At 44.2% G+C, this 16,761-nt stretch overlaps 1 protein-coding gene across 1 annotated transcript in view; it reads left to right on the forward strand.

The window, feature by feature from the left end:
- The first annotated feature begins 821 nt into the window (after positions 1 to 821).
- Slc1a2 (solute carrier family 1 member 2) overlaps positions 822 to 16,761 on the forward strand; it is a 132,542-nt gene continuing 116,602 nt past the window's right edge. The window contains exon 1 of the mRNA XM_023710469.1: positions 822 to 863. The gene's annotated coding sequence lies outside the window, so the exon portion shown is untranslated. The remainder of the gene's footprint in view (positions 864 to 16,761) is intronic.

The following is a 16,761-nucleotide window of genomic DNA, read 5'->3' on the forward strand; positions in this document are numbered from 1 at the left end:
ATAGACCATGTTTGGGGGGTGAGTGTTTGTTGAATACTTTTGGGATAACAGAATAAGATCTGTGAGGCATCTTCTTTCTGAGCTCTGAGTGCCTTATAGTGTGGGTCCTGTGTTTGGGTAAAGGACCAATGCATGGACCAACTTCCTGAGTCTTAGGGGACAGTTTCTAGCTGCACCCATCCTTAGGGTGAATGCTAGTTTCCACCTAGATCCAGAGCCAGGACATCCAAACTATACCTTTTGCAATGAATATAGAAGCAAAGCAGATTCTAGTCTCCTCTGATACAAAAGTCTTTGTCAGCTGTGAAAGCAAAGCATCTAAAGACCACAGTTTTTTCTCTCTTACTCTGTTTTCTCTCTGCCTCTGAAGACTGTCAACATAAAATAACTGTGGACCTTAACGCACAACGTGGAATCACAGCATCAGTATACAGGATTGTTTAGTGTATTCAAAATTGTTCAGCAATCCAAACGGCCTAACCAGTCTTTCCAGCAGGGGGCGTGGTGGAGTCCTACGGCCAGCAGCTGGGCACTGGGGATTTTCCTGCCACTGTGAAGAAAAAGCCGGAGGGTGAATCGCCTTTTCCCGGGCCAACACCAGCTTTTGCCTGAATTTTTAGGAAGGGAAGCCCTGACTTTGATTATTTACATTCCAAGTGACCTGGTCTTTTTCAATCAGCCAGAGACCCAGAGCAGTCTGGGCCAAGGCCACGTGGGACACCTGGGCTGAGCGGGGTTGTGGTGAGTGGACAGCAGTCGCCACTCACCACTCTGTCCCCAGGGCCTCTTCCTTGTCCCTGTCCTCATCCTCCCTGGAAGTCAGCAGCAGGGTTTGAACAAGGTCTGCTGGATCTGGAGCTCAGGTATGTCCAGGAGGGTTTTGTCTTGGTTACTGACAAACTTGCTAAAATGAAGGAGCCACCATAGGACAGAAGGGGACTTTAAAGCAGGAGGGAAAGGTACTCGAGGGATTAAAGAGAACATTTGAAAGGGCTGGAAAGTTCCCAGAATAAACAACCAGAGAATGGAAGCATGAGGAGAAATTCTTTTCGCAACGACAACCAGCCAGCCAACCCCGGAATTCTAGCCTGTGTTTCAACCCAACTGGTAAAAAAAGTAGACATGAAAACACTGTATTTTTATGAAACGACACAGTCCCACGGAAGCCAAGGATAGATCTGTGTCCATACATTTGTCTAATGGGGACTTTGCTTGTGGCCTCTGAGCTAAGCTGCTGATGTGACCCCGTGCTCACGTCTTAAGGCAGCAGGGAAATCACAGCCCTCTCCAGCTGTGGCTTTAGCGTCTCAAGGGGAGGCATTTAAAATTAACCTTGGAGGATCTCATGTCATGGGTCACAGGTTATTTATCGAATAAATAGATGAAAGCAGTCGATGAGTCCTTTGCCATAAGAATTTCTGGCTTTTCCTTCAAGATAGTTTTAGATTATTTGGCCAGAAATCCAGGAACACAGGGAAGCAGATGGGATTCAGGGGTGTGTGACCCGGGCAGACCTTGGTTTAATGTTTGGCTGTTGCTGTGTTGAAATGTTTAACCAAAAGGGTCTCAAGGTTTTTGTACTGGACCCTGTGAATTCTGTGGCTAGGACTAGTTCTAAATGGAAGCCACCTATGTTCAGGCTTTTATGCAGTACTTGCTGTGATCATGAATATGCTAAAGCTGGAGGGGGGGTAACAAGAGGACCCGCCTTTGGGCAGTGTATTAGAATATTGTTGTAAAGAGATCTTTTGTATAAAATAGCTCTTGGGAGTTAGTATCATACAGCAGTTAAAAAGATGCATTTGATAACCAGAAAGACCCCCAAAATTTGAGAAGTTAACTAGCTTCTCTGAAACTCAGTTTCCGTGCTGAATAGAGACAGTATCACTTGATAGAATTTGGAAAGAATTAAGGCAAGACATGTGTGAAGCACTCAGTGTAGTACCCAGGACTTGGAAGATTCCCTGAAAGGGTGACTGTTACTGTTCTTCTTGGAATTACACCTCTGTGTCACTTCTAGTTTGTTGAACTTAGGTTGGGTTTTCCATCAATCTCCTGACTTTGTGAATTGGGCTGCTAACATGTGGTGTACACCCACAGGTATGTTTGCGTAGCTTTTCTTGCAGAGCTCTTGAGTGATAAGATTAGAAAGTGGACCCAGAGCTCTTTGATCATATGAGTGTTGTGTTTGCCTTCAGGGAGGTTTGCTTAAAGATTTTTCATTTCTGTGCTTTTAATCCTTCATCTGTTTTTGCGAATTTACTACACTTTTAACTCCAAATGCTAGTATCTTTTCCAGCACTGGACTGGATGGTGTCCTACAATCAGTTTAATTCTGACACTATGAGGGGCTGGGGAGATGGCTTAGTAGAAAAAGCGCATACCTGGCAAGTGCAAGGGCCTGAGTTCAATCCCCAGTTCCACTAAATAAATAAATAAATAAATAAATAAATAAATAAATAAAAATTAAAAAATTCTGACACTATGTACTTGGAGTTAGTAGCAGTCCCACAAGTTAGAGGCCCAGCTCCCCAAGTCTGACCCTATTTGTGATGCCAATCCCAAGTCCTAGGCTGGTTCTCATGCTTCTGACCAACAGGTTATTAACTCAAGGGTTCTCGAGACCCCTTCCTCATATTCTGTGGCTTAGTAGAACAGCTCACAGAACTGATGGAAACACTTTCCGAGTGTTTATTGCTTTATGATAAAGGTTACAGCTCAAAAATAGTCAAGGAGAGATAGGGCAAGGCCCTTTCTGGATGCAGCATCCTCTGTACCACAGTGTGTTCGCTAGCCTAGAAGCCCCTCAGACCCACTACTTGGAGGTCATCATGGAGGTTTCACTATGTAGGCGTGATGGATTGAGTCATTGACTTTTGGTGCCTAGCACCAGATCCAGACTCTCCCCTCCTTGAAGAATTTGGGTTGGAGTTGAACACGCAACTCTTGGTTTTTCTGGTGACCAGTCCCCATCTCTGAACTCATTAACATACAAAGACACGTATCATAGCCAAAGTAGTTGACATGCTTATCACTGAACTGAGATCCCAAGGATTTTAAGAGTTGTGTGCCAATAATCTGGAATAAAGACCAACTATTTATCTTTTTTATCATAACCCCCTAATATCAAGGTATCCCCAAGCAAGGAGTACCCTACTTCTCCCTTCCTCCCTCCCTCTCCTCCTTCCTTCCTTCCTTCCTTCCTTCCTTCCTTCCTTCCTTCCTTCCTTCCTTCTCTGAAACTGTCTAAAGGTTGGGCTGATTGTGAAAGACAAAGTGGGCAGAGGGCCAGGGAGCAGAAAAGATATATAGGTCTAGGTCAGGGGCCATAGGCATGAACACCATGGAAGACCCCAAGTCTTGGAAGGAAGGGATGGGCTAGGTGAGCACTGTTTCTTTTATCCCCCAAGGGGCTGTAATGTCTTTTATGTGAAGTTATCTGGCTTAACCTTAGCAATCAGTGATTTAGTGTCTCAAGCATTTTAAGAGATACTTGATTAGTTATCTCCTTGTGGATGGATAAGAGGAGTTTGAGTGACTGAGAAAAATAAAATAGGAGTTACTAGGAGTATAGGTAGGTAGATATGGGTGCCATGGAAAAGAGACTTGTATCTTCCAAGTAAAACATAACAAATAGAATGTGGTTAGGTACTAAATATGCCCATGTGATTATCTTTCAAAGAAATCAAGTGTTGTAGTTAGAAACACTTCTGTTTTTTGCTGCTACTGTTTGTAATGCTCTTTTTTTGGCAGGCTTCTGCTTTTTCAAGGATATAAGGATATACCTATATATCATAAGAGTAAGCCATACTAACAGCATTCTGTAAGCATGGAAAATTCATCCATAACAAATTTATTCATTTTATGTGAAATCTCTATCAGGTAGACCTTAACAAGATTTCAAAATGCTATAACACTAATTATCTCACTACCCTCTCTTAAAAACCTTTAATATTGGGATACTTTATTATAGATGCTTATTTACACCTTTTTGTAAAATTGGGAGCAGAACCTGTAGATTGTCTCACAATTTAACTTCTTTCACTTAGCAATGTATTATGAGCGTGTGTCTACACATCTGTTCATTTGTTTAATAGTTGTATATGGTTTCCCCTTTGTGGATGTACCACTCCTTTAAAAATTCAATCTCCTATTGTTGAATACTTAGCTTGTTTCTATTTTTTTCACTATTGTCAATGTCTTATAAATATATCCATAATAGCTTGTCTCTTTATTTCCTTAGGATACATTTTAGAAAGGAAATCACTGGCTCAGATATTTCTCCTTTTGATACTTTTTGCCCAATTGCGTAGAGTCTGAGGAAGCTCAAGTTTGTAAACACAATTGTCTTTTTAGTCCCCACCACTCAGTATCTGTTAACTGTAACCGTGATGTACCACTGTACTCTTTAACACAATTCCTTGTCACCTTGAAAAAATCTGAGTCCAGCTTAGGCCAAGGAATGTCTTTTCCTGTATTTAATAAAGTATTTTTCCTGTGCTGACTCCATAGTTTATATATTTTAAGTCCACAGAATTCTGTGTTGAAATAGCTACATCCTTTGATATTAGGTTTTTTCACAAACTGTAGAACAGCCTCTAGTTTATTTTTCTGTAACTGAATAGACTGCCTACTTTATTTCTGATGATTTTTTCTTCTTTACTGGTAATTTTTGTAAAAAGGAAAGAAAAGATGGGTATTACTCTGATTTGTGTCAGAAACTACATGAGGATAATGTAGAAAATGAGGTTTATGTGCCTCATGATTGTGGGGGTTGGGGTACAAGAGGGGGATATAGGATGCTGATGCCAGTGTTTTTGTGGGGGTCCCATGGAGGTGTTACTACATGGTGGAGAGGGTGTGAAGTGGCTGCTTCTAGAAGACCCCAAGCATGTGCAATAGCCTCATTTCATGAGCCGGGTATGGTGGTGCACAGCTCTAATCCCAGCACTTGGGAGGCTGAGGTAAGAGGATCTTTATGAGTTTGAGGCAAGCCTGGGCTACAAAGTGAGGCCAAGGCCAGCCTGAGCTGCATAGGGAGACCATGTCTCAAAAGAAGAAAAAGAAAAAAAGCTACTTTTGATAGATCTGACTCATTTCTGTAAGATTCAACCCAACCCAGGGGTCAACCTAATGGTACGACTAGGATGAGTCCGTTCAGGAGCTCAAAGACCACACCTCCTAAAGGTTCCACCAGCTCTACGCTGCCTACTAGGGACCATGCTTCCAGGACCTCAATCCCTGGACAATAATGCAGACCCCAAAATAACAGAGTGGGTCCTGACTTTATTCAAAGATGATTCCTGCCTTTGTCCTGGTCTTTTTGCTCCAGGTGGAGAGGGATGAACATCTTCCCTGTTTTGAACAGGAATAACTGACCTCATGATCTGTGTGCAATTGGAAAAGGCCTCCTCTGTGATGCAAGCACCTTTACTGCTGGATGTTCCTCTCTCATCCAAGCCCGTCCTGCCTCCAGGCCAGTGCCATTTCCTGTCGTGGCCACCTGTATCTCGTACCCAAGTTCTATGGCAGTGCCATTTGTATAACAAAGTGAGACAGAGATTTGAGGAATTCTGAATAAATCCAACAGAGGAAAAACATCTCTTGGTTTAATGTCTAGGTAGGCCAAAGTAGAGGTGTTTGGACCAAATCACTGGAAGTACTTGTCTTAGTGTTTCATATGACTTAGGTGGTTTCCAGGGAGCTAAAGGTATGTTAAAGGACAGCTCTTGACTTTCTCAGGCATAAGGGGATTAAACTGGGTGGAGGGCAAGATTGGGGGAGTACAGGGATAAGGAAAGAGGAGCAGGGGACACGCTGAAGGCAAATGTGGGTGGGCCTGAATTTCCCAAACTGTTAGGGATAGATTGCAAGCCAGATGATTGTATTTTGGTGGTGACTTGCAGGTTGATGTCAACAAATTTGCTCCATGAAGTATCCCTTAGGGTTGAGCAGTGGCCTGGCCATGACAGGTGAAGCAGGCCTGGTAAGGTTCCCTCCTTGCCACTCAGAGGCTGCTGAGTGGATTCTTCTGAATCACCTCTTCTACTCTTGGCCATTTAGTGGAGTGATTAAGTGACAGTTGAGTCTTCTTTAGCTCAGGGTGAGACCATATCTGTATAGCAACTCCTTTCACCTTTCTGTCACAGTCAGACTGTGCCACTGTTTTTATTACTAGCTAAACTGAATGCTAAGTATCTATTCAAGCATCACTCAGTTAGAGCAATGTAATATTGGGCCATGGATTTGCATCTTTTGAAATAAACTCTGCGTAGCACTCAAATTCGGGTTCTGTTTCCTTCACCAAACTCAGACCATTTTTAGTTTCGTCCCTCTCAAAAAGGAAAGTGGTCAGTGGATTTGGAAGTTGGAAATAAATGCCAAATTGGCTCACACATTATGTGAGTAATAGTGGGCTGCTTTTTCTTGTTGCCTTGGATACAGAATGTTCCAGAATATTTGACTTCTCTTTACCCTTGAGCACAAGGTCAAAGTGAGTAGAGAGGTTGGGGTTTTGTCGTAGCTCTGCCCCTGACTGTTGGATCCAAAATCCTTCCTTTATATCTCAAAGTATGCTTTGTGGACTTTAAAGACAGAGGGGAAAAAAGAAAATGAGGTTTCCCTGTCTTAGTCCATGTAGCTCAGATAAGATATTCCACAAATGGGTGGCTTGTAAATAATACAAATCTGTCACTTATGGTTCTGGAGATTGAGACATGTAAGGTGAAGACAGTGGCAGATGCAGTATCTGGCAGGTCCTCATAAACGGCGTCCGGCCAGTGGAGAGAAGCGTGAGCTCTCTTGGTTTCTTTCATAAGGGCACTAACCATGCTCATAAGGCCTCCACCCTCATGAGCTCATCATCCCCAAAGACTCTCCTCCTAGCACGATCATCTTGGGTGATGGAGGAACATTGGGGCACATACGATCTGACCATGGCATCCCGCCTAGAGCCTAAGGCTATGGCACAGCCACATGTAGAGCTTTCCCTCTTCCTGCCAGTATGTGGGCATTAGAAGACATGTCACCTGCTTTATCTACATCCATTGCATCATCTTGGGCCTCCCCTTCCTGGTTGCCGGTGTTTCCGGAACTTTCCCTTGGCTTAACACTGCTTCCTCAGAATGTCCTGGGGACAGGATGAGGTGGGAAAAGCCTGACTTCCAGTGCTCCTGTCCCTCAGTTCTTCAGGCCATGCACATGTAAAGAGAAGGCCACTGGATTGACTTAATCAAAGACCAAAAAAATAAAAACTCACTCTGAGAGTTTAAAAGAAAAACATTTCTCAAACTTGGGACAGGCAGTCTCCTGAGAGGGACGTCAGCTGGGGTGCCTGCTGGGCTGTCTCCTCAGAGGGAGTGCTTATCTTCCAGGGCTATACCAGGAAAAGCCATCCCTACCCACAGTGCACTGTTATGACTCCAGAATCTACCACCCCCCTGCTTGGGACAGCCTGTGGCTGCCCACTGGAAGTGTTCTTGAGGTCACTGCTCATCATTACGGGCAACAGAGCAGGGCCACGAGGGGATGGGGAGTGCTGCTGTTGGCCCCTGTGGCAGCTCCCGTCTTCCTGGCTCTGGGATCATCTGAGTAACTGTAGGCCACAAGTCTGGCCACCAAGGGGACATCTGGGCTCTGAAGAAAATCCATGGTGTCCTCCCAAGAAAAAAAAAATTTTTTTCTTACATCCTCCACTCATCACAGGGGACACATGTGATAACTGTGCACAGTGTTTAGCTTGTCCTCCAGCTTCCAAGTATGCCCAGGTTCTGCATGCACAAGAGACAAGACTCAGTAGCGCACTCCAAGCCCCAAGGCCTTGTGGTCTGTCCCTTCTACTAGCTAGCTGAGGCCTACAGATCTCATCTTACCAGGGGTGCATCTGGTCCTTGGCTAGAACCGCAGCGGCTAGTGAGGAATGCCATGAGCCATAGCGGGAACTCCCTGGGGGTGAGAAGGGAGCAACCTACCTGTTCTGTCTTTCTTCTGGGTCATCCAGTGACTTTCTAAAAGCAAAATTTCATGCTGCTTTTCCTGAAGTTAGCTATCTTCACAGCGTCATGTATTTGAAGTGGGGTTTTGCCTTATCCAGTTCAACTTTGAGTTGCTGCCTCTGCACACCCCTGGGCACCAGTGTCACAGATGCCAAGAACAATGGGGAAGTTCTTGTGATGCCTAAGCAACAGGATGAGGCTTTGGGCCAAAGTGGATGTGTTGTTGAGGCTCCTGGTGGAGGGCACACTGGGGGACAGGATGTGGATCTCAGGCATGTGGTGTGGTGCCATGGGAGAGCCAGGACTGCAGGGTCATCTAGAGAGTGAGGTGGTTACCTCTTGGAATAAGTTTGGCCTGAGGTGGGGTGGGGTTTATTCATGGAGCAAAGGGAGATGACAGAGAGGGAGGGAGCTAGGAAACTTCTAGAAGAAAAGACCTTCTGATGGAGCAGAGCAGCACTCTTTCCAAGTGGATTGGAGGGTTGGTCCTGGAAGCATACTATGATGAAAGACTCTGTTCTCTCCCATCTTTTAAATCTGAAACACTTCAGGTAAACATCGCCCCCAACTAAGGATGGCTTGACCTATGAGCTGTGGCTCTGGAATGATGTGGAATCACACCCAGACAGACATTCTGTTATTTACATCCAGTACAGCTTTCGGTATGCTTTATGGGATACCTATCACTTTCCTGTAAATGAGGCTTTGTGTTAGGTGAGTTTGCCAATCGCAGGATACCATCAGTGTTCAGAGCATGCACACAGCGGGTGAGGGGAGGTGTGACGTTTGGTGGGTCAGGTTTCATAAATGCATTTTCAAATTACAACATTTTCAGTATATTAGTGGCTTATCAGGCTGTAGCTCCACTGTAACTTGAGGAACATCTGTAATGTTTTTTTGATATACACAGACAGTTTTATGGTGCCTGCCTTGTTTATGTATAATGAATTTCACTTGGCTAGTTTTCTAGGAGAAAACAGAGAAAACCCAGCATGGAATGGAAGGCTCGAGGTTAGGAAGGAAAATGTGGCTTGTGAGTCTATTTTTTTTCAAAGTTACAAAATATCTCTTCACATTTGTCTCCATTCCTCCTGCTGTTTGACAGATCCTGGTATGAATGGAGTAGTAGTAGTGTGGACACTGATTTTGAAGTCATTCTGTTATCTCTGTCCAGGACAATAAAGCAGCAGCAGCAGAAAGCATCAGGGAGGGGTCTGTCAGAAAGAAACACTTCATGAGGGCTACGGATGGTGTGGGTCCCTTTGGCCTCTGTCCTTGAAGTTACGCTGGAAGAGACTCCTGTATTAGCTGTAGGGAGGGACCAGGGGCTGGCCTGGCTTCTGTCTTCAACGTGGCAGATTTAGAAATCAGAAGTTTCCTGGAATGTCACATGGACAACTCCAGTGATAGTAAAACACGGTGCCAGTCATTCATTTAACAGATGTTGCAGAGTAGCTGGCCCTCTGCTGGGTGTTAGTACATCCAACATCTGGGAAACATCTGGTGGCCACCTGGAACCCAGCAGCCTGGCACCTGAGGAGACAGAGCACCTGGGCCTGTGCTGTGTGCTGGCACCACACCTCGTCCTGTCTACACCCGAGCACAAGACACTCGGTCCAGTAAGGAGCATTTAGATGCTGGAGTGTAAGGCCAGCTACCGGCCAGACAAGTGACTTGGATTCTCTGAGCTTCAGTTACTCGTCTGCTATAAAATGGGGGTGACAATGTGTACCTTGGTGGCTTGTGATAATGGTCATCTGTCATGTGACCAGTCCTGGAACATTACATGCTAGATAAAAGTTAGCTGATGTAAACCATTATCACTGCAGTCCATTTGTGCTTATAGCCCTTGGGAACACCTCAAACTGGGTCTTACAGAACCAAAAAACTTTAAAAATTGTATTGAGGCTACATTTCTGCACCCTCTGCCTCCAACCCTCCTGAGGGTTGCAGCCTCCCTGAGGCTGACGCTGCCAGAAGTGGAGGTCCTGGGGGTACCAGGGCTGGCAGATGCTGAGGAGCTCGGGGCATCTGCTCCAGGCTGCTTTCCCAAGACACTCTGCGGTCCTTGGGGAAGAGCGCAGCAACCCTGGGCCCTTTCTCTAGGCAGCCAGCGATGGACCTGAAGAGCTGAAGCCCTCTAGAATGTCTGTCAAGAAGAAGTATGAACAACTAACTCAGTGAGCATTTGGCTGCTGTTTGCTGGGAAGTCCTAACCGTCTGGACTGCATTGCCCCCTTTCCTAAGAGGCCGAGTTCCTTTGGCCTCTTCATGGAATGTCCACTGCCCTGGACACAAGGGGGCGCTGCAGTCCCATTTTTGCTTAAAGACTCCTGGAAGTCCTTCCCATTTGAGGGAACTCTGAAAGTTTTCCTTTGTACTTGCTTGACTTCCCATTCTCTTTGCCTCTTCTTGTGGAAATCAGTGGGAGGTCATCAGCAATGAAATCCGTACCTGGCTTTTGCAGACAACACACGGAAAAGTATGTAAGTAAGAAATTGTTCGATTCTCAAAGAATATGAGTAAGTTAGAAGGAGGTAAAAGCCAAAAGAATTCTATATACCTTGTGAAAATAGTGTTTTGTGGATATATGCACACATGCATGTGTACACACACACACACACACACACACACACACACACAGAGAACAGGGTGGTAGTGAGTGATTTTGATTTATTTGCCCAGATAAGGTATCACTCTGCAAACAATTTTATTTGCTTTTTCACTTAAAAATAGCCCTAGTAAACTTTTTTCCCACTTAAGTGTTTCAAAGTGACTTTGGATATCTGAGACTATCAAATCTCGGGTTGGAAACCTTAAGGTCTGAGAGTTGAAAATGTAATTTCTAAGACATATTAATGTAAATTCCAAGTGGAAGTGAAGGATGTGTAAGTTGCTTACATTTGGCCTTGTCCAGAGCAGCAGCTGAACAATATTTATTTGTTTAATGGGTGGAAGGCAGGTAACTTCTCTGCAAGCTAAATGAACAGATAAACCCTGTAATTTCCTAGGGGATGGCTTCCCCCCCAAAGGTGTCCGCATTTCCTTCAGCTGCTAGGCAGATGGGTGATGGGTTTCCCTAGCTACAAAGGTGGAATTTAAAACTATACGAGGTAGAAAGAGCTTTTGAGGGGTGGGGAGAGGGGAGAGGAAAGCACTCATAAGGTAGAAGTGATAGCATAGGCTTCGCTGTAGGCTGACTGGGTGCAAATCCAGTTCGGTTACCTGCTGCCTAGCTCGGTGACTTCAGACAAGTCAGTTGCTTAGAGCATCATTTATAAAATGTGTCAGTAAAACTTTTTCTGCAGTATTTTCATCAGCATTAATTCAGCAACAATTACATTCCCCTTCCAAATCTGTGGGTTCCACATCTGTGGATTCAATCAAGCACGCATCAAAATATTCCATAAAATTAATTGCATTTGGCCTGAATGTATATGGATTGTCTTCTTGCCATTGTTCCCTAAAGAATACAACATCGTAGCTACTTATATAGCATTTACAGTACTAGGAGTCATCCAGAGATGACTTCAGCAATACAAGGTATAATCAAAATGTATACTGTGTTTAAATAAAAACTATGTCACAGTAAAAGACACCTTGTCTTTGGTACTCCTCAAGCTGCTCCTGCTTGCTTCAAACAGTTCTGCCCACGTGCTTGCCATTTTCTGAGGCATTTCTGGAAGTCCTCTTGGGTGAGTGTCTTTTATTAGGTGTCATCAAAAAATCCTGTGAATATGACCGCCGAGCGCTGTCTAGCAAAGAGCCAGACTCCTAGACGCACCGGGTGTGCTCCGGCACGGTGCGACCTCGGGCTCTTCTCCAAACTCAAAATGATCACGAGAGGCAAAATTTTCGAATTAGCTCCGAACATCAAGAGAATGCCGCGAGTGCGTCTAAGGTCACTCAGCACTCACCGAGGAGGACTTCCAGAGCGGCTGCAGAAAGTGGTGAGACGATGGGGCAGGCGTGCTTGGAGCCAGGGAGAGTTCGCTGGGCGGTGGCTGGTAAGGTGTCTTTTACTGTGAAAGTTTTTATTTATTTATTTATTTATTTATTTGGAAACTCGGTTTTACTTTTTATTTTTATTATTTTTTTAAAATTAATTTTATTGAGAAAGAAATAGCGAGACAGTTTCAAAACAGGTTAGTAGGACAGTTACAATAATTAATACATTGCATCTTGTTGTCTTCATAGTAGTTATTCTTAGTACAAGATGGAGACATGATATCCTGTCCAAACACTATTAGTATCTTTCTTCTTATTGAACTAAGATAAAGTATATATATATATATATATATATATATATATATATATATATATCCTAATTTGTATATACAGATATATATTTTTTTCACTACAAAATGGTCCTTCATTTATATCCCTCTTTTTTGTTTAGTTTTGTCAGAGATGGGTATTCCATTGCCATTCAAATATTGTAGGTGCGTGAATTCAGCAAAATAATCCAACATAGTCCAGTAGTCCATACTAGTAGTGGGTTATCCGTAAGACTGACAATGTCAAAAGTTGTTGACTTGAGCCTTTTACAGCTCAGTGTATTAATATGGCTTTGCTTTTTATACCTCGTGTTTATACTTTTCTGCTGGATGGTTAAGACCAAGATAAAGCAAGAGCTATATAACAAGAAATGTAACTTCTGTATCTGACAAGGTCCCGCAAATCCCCTCAGGCTTTACCCTGAAACCGTGTACAGCAGTTTGTAGATCCTTTGTCAGTGTCAGCCATGTGAATGAGTGAAAGTTTTAACAATTCAAACACTCACTGAATTGTCAATCACCCCTCACAGAGGAGGATATGGAAAGGTTCTGTGCAACCACTGTATATGCTGTGCTATATGAGGGACGTCAGCATTGGCAGATCTTGGGGTCCATGGAGGAGGGGACCTTAGAACCAGTCTCCTGAGGCTACCAAAGGCTGCCTGAAGATGCTGTATGACTTAGCTCAGTGACAGCGGGTGAGACCTTCTCCTGTATTAGGGCTTGGGCAGCTTTCTTTGCAAAGGGCCAGACAGAGCATTTGCTGGAGTCTTGGAGTGTGTGTCCAGTGGATAAGGGGCGTCATTCCGCACTGCATGTGGAGGGAATGTGGCTTGTGTGCTGCCACTTTGTGTATGTGTGCATGTGTGTGTACACATGTGGGTGTGGGTGTGTGCGTGTTGCGTCACGATGCCAAACAGAAGACAAGTATTCCTGGAGGTTGGACTCACACAAGTGTGAAACGCACTGGTGGCATCCTAAAATTAAGTGGGGTGTTTGGTTTGCTTTGGTTTAGTAAACCAGGAGAGATACTTCGCTTTTCCCTCAGTCAGGCTGTGTCAGAAGGTTACCCGTAGACCAACTGAGTATCTAAAACCAGCCCAACCAGTTACTAAATGTCATGGTGATTATGTATAAATGCCAATCAAAATTCTAAATGCAAAACTTCACCATCTCAACACTTAGTTTGTAAGACAGCAAACTGACACTGAGTGTGGTGAGACAGAATGCTCCCGAAGGCCTGAGCAAGTCCAGGGTGGTTCTGAGAGGAGGCTGAGGAAGTCCCTGTGCTCGGCCCCACCACAGGGTTTCTATCACCATGCGCACCAAGGAGAAACTGCACTCACTCGCTTGTGGCTTAGGGGTCACGAGTTACCTTTGCTGAACTCTTTGAATCTATGAAACCAAAGATGAAGAGGTATTGCTTTAAATAATTCACCTAGTGATTCTTTTATTGATCCTTCCTCAAATATTTCTGAGCATCTGGGGTACCATGTACTGGGAAACACACCGTATCCTGCAGTGGGAAACCAGGTGGGGAAGGCACAGGTCAGCTCGCGAGGCGGCAGGGCAGTTATCTGTCCATACAGAGAGATCTGAGGTGATTGAGAGTGACAGGAAGAAGGGCTTGTGTCGGGCTTACAGTTCTATAAAAGGTAAAAACATGAAACAGATAAAACTCATATTCTGCCCAGTTTTTTCAATGTGAAGAAAGGAGGTTTAATGAGATCTAGGGCTCATTTCATCTTTTTCAAAGAACATTGTTTAAGGCCCATGTCCTCGAAGTGAATTCTGGGTAACTCCCATCCTGTACTGGCTAGTGGTCTCTGGAGGGACAGCACCAACAGCAAGTAGGTTTATAATTATCAAGGAGATTTGTTAGACAGACTCACAGCATACAAGGTGGGAGAGCCCTCCAGGGCTGAGTGTGGCAGGAGAGCCAGAGGCTCCAGGTGCTGATCAGCCTAAGAAGACAGAAGATGAAGACCAAGAGGGTTGAGGAAGCAGGGCCACCCCAAGGTCGAAAGCACAGAGGCTCGGTGGAGGGTTATAGATGAGTGTCTACTTGGGAAAGCGGAAGAGAGTGGAGATGCTTCTGCAAAGATGATGGCAGCAGGAAGACTAGAGCTCTTGCACAATGGAAACACTTCCTGTTCTTTCCCTCCCTTACTCATCTAGGCTGCAAGGCTTTTGGTCCATACTACCCACAACCTCTCAGTTGGCTGGCCTGCATGCCAATCATTCATAGACATGCCCACAACTATGCTGTATACTCTGCTAGGCATTTTTCTTCCTCCAGGCCAGCTGACATGCCACAATTAATGGTCACACCTGTCCTAACTAGCTTCCATTTTCTTCTTTCGCCACATGGGACATATATAGAGACAACTGTCTTTGGATTGCAGCAGAGTTAGGTTCAGATCTTGTCTCTCATACTTGTGAGGCTTCAACCATATTGACTCAGTTTTCTCATCTGTGAAATGGAATGATAACGCTGACTTCTGTATGATGTAGTTAAGATTAGTTAAGAAAATCTATATTAAGAATAAGTTGGTTAAGTGTACAAATTACTTCTGTGCATAAATTTTTGGTATGGTAAGTTTTCATAATAACACAGCTCATCAAGTCTTCAGACGGGATGTATTTTTGCCGTTTCCTCTTCTTCCGGAAGGGTGCAGTGTGAACCCAAGGAAGGCATTTGGTTTCTCTTAGTCTAGTGTCTTGATGATGAATGACTCAGGCTGAGTTCTTAAGCTGTCTTTTCTCCACCATTCCCACCTCACTCTTAACCAGTTTTTCTAAGGAATTCAACATTCATGAACAAAAGGCCCGGACACATAAAAAAAAAAAAAACCCTTCAGTTGTTACCATGGCAGCCAGACACTCTCCTATCACTTCTCCAGAAGTAAATTATTCATGAACTCTGTCCAAGACATAGTCAATAAGCACATCCATTGTTTGCAAAAGGAAGGTAACGTGGCTTTATGGCAAATGAGGTCATGACGCAGGGAAGTGTGTGTGGGAGGGTGTTCTTGTGCCTTCATCCGGAGTGGGAAGGGGGCAGAACAAGCTATCCATTCACAGGGGACCTTTTCACTGGCCAAAGACCCCATTTCTGTGGCACTGGGGGGCTGTGTAGAAGACTGGGCCCTCTCTGAGGCACGTTCCAGAATTTTGCTTCAACTGGAGTTTTCTTTTTTTGCCAGGAAGATTTGATGCATTCCTGCTTAGATAATCCTCCTCCACACAGTAAGACTTAGGGCTCTGGTGACAGTGACCAGGAACAAGTTCAGACACCACACCCACAAGAGAATGGAGGCTGCCACTAGATGATGACAAAGGTGTATTTTTGCAGTTTATTGAGATATAAATTCCTGCCCCTCAATTTTATTTAACAATAAAAAGCACTTCAGGTTAGTCATGGATAAACTCAAATAAGGTGATTTTAAGGCAATTTGCTTCACCTTTTTAACTCTTGTTTCTGAATAAGGGAAATGGGTTAATAGTACCAGTCTTTTAGGGGGAGTTGTGAGGACACACACATTTGTATGGGGATGTTCCCAAAAAGTGTAAGTTCCATACCTGTCAACTCTGCTATTAAAATGGTCTAGCCCTAGGGCGCGCTGAGTCTGTACAAAGCCACTATGATATTCAAAATGCAACCTTTTAAATCTGACTTTTTACAAATTTGCTTTCCTTCTCCTGTCAGGATAGAAATTTTACACAGACTGACAACCAGAGAATCTATAGGCTCCAGATTTTAAAAAGTCATTACATAAGATCGACTAGAAGATCCTGGAGAGAATTCAGAGAAGCAGAGAGAAGTAAATCCGAGCTTAGTGGCTTTGAAGGGACAGACCTTGTGGGGAAATACAGTAGGAGTGCAGAATGCTGGCCTGGCTCACGGTGGGACTGGTGCTCTGAAATAACTCGCTGGTCCTGAGCAGTGTGTCTCTCAAGGTTTCCTGAAAAGACTGTAGAAATATCACCTGTGGCCCTTACAGGGTCTCCTGTCTGAGGAGAAGCGGTGAAACCCTGAAGAATTTGCAGGCTTTAGAGCCAGGCAGACAAACTCTGTGAGCTTGAGAGAGAGAGAGAGAGAGAGAGAGAGAGAGAGAGAGAGAGAGAGAGGAGAGAATTCAGAAGACAGACAGACAAAAGGAGCCTTGAATGGGTTGCCATGGACTGTCTTTTCTAAAGATTGTATAGAAGAAATTCATGCTGCGAGGTAGGTCCCAGGTGGGGAAAAAAAGTGCGAAATCACAAGGTGAGCAGGAGGCGGGATGAAACTATGGTCAGCCACTAAGAATACGAGTAGAAGTATTGTAACGGAGTATAATTATAATTTAATTAATTTAAATTGGTTAAATTGGGGTTAAATGGGGAAGAAAGTCACATAGCAAGTGGGCATGAATACAGAACAGGGGCTTTTCCTGTGGGGGGTTAGTGACTCTTCCTGGCTTTCTCAAGGTGATAGAGACCTATTTAGA

Source organism: Octodon degus, unplaced genomic scaffold (genome assembly GCF_000260255.1).
Source record: "Octodon degus isolate 3935 unplaced genomic scaffold, OctDeg1.0 scaffold00018, whole genome shotgun sequence".
In the NCBI taxonomy this organism is placed as follows: Eukaryota; Metazoa; Chordata; class Mammalia; order Rodentia; family Octodontidae; genus Octodon; species Octodon degus.